This window comes from Nuphar pumila, unplaced genomic scaffold (assembly GCF_984573655.1).
Source record: "Nuphar pumila unplaced genomic scaffold, dmNupPumi1.hap1.1 HAP1_SCAFFOLD_2092, whole genome shotgun sequence".
NCBI lineage: Eukaryota > Viridiplantae > Streptophyta > Magnoliopsida > Nymphaeales > Nymphaeaceae > Nuphar > Nuphar pumila.
The window spans coordinates 1-3,200 of record NW_028323842.1 but is presented as its reverse complement, the minus strand read 5'-3'; the positions used below and the strand labels follow the sequence as shown (position 1 = coordinate 3,200).

General features: G+C 50.1%; 1 pseudogene across 1 annotated transcript; it reads left to right on the top strand.

Moving 5' to 3' along the window:
- The first annotated feature begins 1,504 nt into the window (after nucleotides 1-1,504).
- LOC149808861 (large ribosomal subunit protein uL22y pseudogene) lies at nucleotides 1,505-3,009 on the top strand (annotated as a pseudogene). The gene is made up of 3 exons (XR_016430013.1): nucleotides 1,505-1,750; nucleotides 2,704-2,817; nucleotides 2,877-3,009. The product of XR_016430013.1 is annotated as a large ribosomal subunit protein uL22y pseudogene (transcript).
- The last annotated feature ends 191 nt before the right edge of the window (nucleotides 3,010-3,200 follow it).

Sequence of the window (3,200 nt, the reverse complement as noted above, 5' to 3'; positions counted from 1 at the left end):
GGCGCCTTGTTTGTTGTACTGCCATTCTTGCTCGTCGCATGGTTCATTTTGAGTGCATCCCGTCATTTTTATCTTCATTCGTGCTCATGAAATCGATACTGTGAGGTTATGACAACGTGGCCTAGTACGCCTGCTCGACACTTGTCTTGTCCATGGTTACCAGACCACCATGCCACTTGTAACAGATACATCTATACATTTGGTGCTTCGTGTAACTCTGAACCCCTGACCCCCTCCCAAGTACCAATGGCCATGGTATGGATAGAAACTCGTACGCTATCCCGTATTACAGGATAGCGTCCTAGCGGCAGGCCACCCAAACATCACATAACGCAACAATAGGAGGAGCGCCTCAGCTGTACTCAAGCATCATTTGCCTTGCCCTGCATGAGATCCAGTTGTAGAAACCGGATGGGTGGTGAACGTCATCTGGCACAAAGCCACCACCGCTGATGATTGAGGTGCATCAAGGAGCGCCCCATGGCGTTGTCACATGCCTTGTGACGAATTGAAACGTTATCGCCGTTGGCATGCTGCAGGGAGTGGGACTGCTGCAAACAGCCCACCCCCCACTCCGTGACCTAGAAAGTAAACTGCTAAAGGGCATGAACAGCTGCTGCAACGACGAGTGCTCCACAAGCTCCGCAAGGTCACCATCGGAGGCCTCGGTGTGCGAGATATTCAGGTCCACCAGCGCAGGCGCGGGAATGCTTGACCTTCAGCATCATCAGGGGCCCAGGTTAGGGCTAGATTAGTGAGGCCATTGGTGAACCTGCCAGGGTTCGTCTTAATCCCAAAAGAGAACACGCTCTTAAATCATGTGCTTCAAGAACCTAATGCATTATTCATTCTTCTCAGTACTGTGCCGTTCTTACAGCTTTGCTATGAGGACGGCACAGTATATAATGCCCAGCTAAACCCTGACTCACCCCTTCCTTGCATCTGGGTTTCTTCAAGGAACCTTGCCAGTCAAGTTACTTCTTGATAAGCGGAGCGATTACTTCACCAACCCTTTTCATGAAGATACCTGTCCATTCCTGTCCCTTTCGTCTCGCTCCGTCCTTTCGCGTTTATATTTAGAGCGCCATCTTGCTCTTCCCAACCGCGGTGTACATACACTAGTGAGATGTACCGCTAGCCTCCCATCAACCATGTTTGGTTTTCCTTCTGTGGATATGGAAAGGGTGTACAAGGAACGTGAACGCCACCAGTGGCAAGGATAAATCAAGTTCACTCTGCTAAACCATGTGCAAGCACGTACTATAGACTATCGTGGCTGTCACTTTAACTTGTGCAGACTCGGCGTACATGAAGTGGAGCTGCAGAAATTCGCTGAAAGGGCTCAGCTGCCCGAGGATAGTCATGATGATGCCACGTGACGTAAGCCGCCTGGGCAGTCGGCTGGCCCACTGAACTTATCTGCTCGGGCCCCTTTTATTACCAAACGACACCCGTTAGTTCTCTCTCTCTTTCTGCTCTTGTGTATAGGCGTGCAGAGGGCACAATGGTCAAGTACGCAATAGAGCCTGATCATGCCCCTAAGGCCTCTAAGGCCAGGGGCTCGCACTTGCGTGTTCACTTCAAGAACACCCGCGAGACAGCTCAGGCTATCAAGGGGATGGGCCTCTCTAAGGCGAAAAAGTACCTTGAGGACGTCATGGACCACAAGCGGGCCATCGTTTTCAGACGTTTCTGCGGTGGCGTTGGCCGTACAGCTCTTGCCAAAAACGAGGGCTCCACAAACGGACAGGTGCGTTGATGGAAATATCAATACACATTATGTATTTCAGGCTAATGCGGGAGCTGAGCCTGCGAGGTCTTGTGGTACATGTCGCCAGGCGTATGTATCCACAGGGTGCAATGAAGTATCGCTTACGAGACACAAACTGAATCGGGGGCTACGCTGTATACGTGGCTTATGATGTGTTGGTTTCGCCGTGGTACAGTAAAGTTGAATCCATCGAGCCCAGTGCAGCTGGACTCCTTGGAGTCGTGATAAGCTTGATTCGAAGTTCATCTAAGCCCGTAAATGTATGGTCATGCGTCACTCGGAACTTAACCTGTTTTCAATCTTGTGTCAGCTCATTGATTTGGCGCCTGTCTCATTGTGTCTTGAGACAGATTCTCAGAGGTGATCAGGATATGCACCTGAGTTTGCAGCATGGCTGGGGATGCTGCAACCGTACAAGGCACGTAGTTGAGTCAACGAAGCGGCCACAGTTTGATGACAGTGAGAGATATCGCATGGTTCCAGAAGGACGTTGCAGTTTTTGCTGTTGGTCACTGAGATGTTGAGCACCAGCAACCACCTCTATCAACCTGATATGCTAATGTGTGTTCCAAAAGTGTGTTCCACACACTTGGAGTATAGGAACTACAGCAGGCGTCATAGGCACATTTTCTTGAGCGTTTGTAGTGGGGAACGAACGCCACGAGTCAGAAAGCAGACTTTACTTGCGGGGACGCCACTGACATAGTGACAAACGCCTTGGTCTAGAAGGCTCAGCAGTGAATCGTGGCTCAGCAGCACCATTGAATCGTGTGTCTGGGTGCGAACTGCATCATGCACGATGATTTTGTAGATGTCTTGGTGCTATGTACGTTCAAATAAATGCATGACTCCACATGAGGCATGTACCTGTGAGCTCTTCAGAAGCCCGAGTATTCTCAGATCGCTGACCCTTGACAATGCCAATGTTGCAGGCCCGCTTCCCTAAGAAGAGTTGCGAGTTCGTCTTGAACCTGCTGAAAAACGCCGAGTCGAACGCCGACTACAAGGGCCTTGAGACTGAGAACCTCATTGTCCAGCATATTCAGGTATGTGCATATGACACAGTGACACTATGTTTGTTCAAGCAGCTCCCTCAATGTGAAAGACAGATCTCTGGGAAGGGTTGTTAATGGAAGAAGCTCTCCCCACTGTGAAACATTGGCATTTGGAAAGGGAGAAGGGGTTGAATGCGGCGCGGCACAAAGCTGCTGGACAGTGTGGAAACGTTCACTCAACAGGTTGACAACGTAGATGTCGATGTGTACGGAGCATGTGTTTGCACTTTACTCAACAATAGGCACGATGTGCCGGGGCACCTGGCGCTGAAATCTACTAGTACCTGAAGCCTCATTGAGATCCTTCTCATCAGTTCAACATCTGCAATTGCATCTTGAGAGATGCCACACGATATCAAGTGCCGCATGCTTGC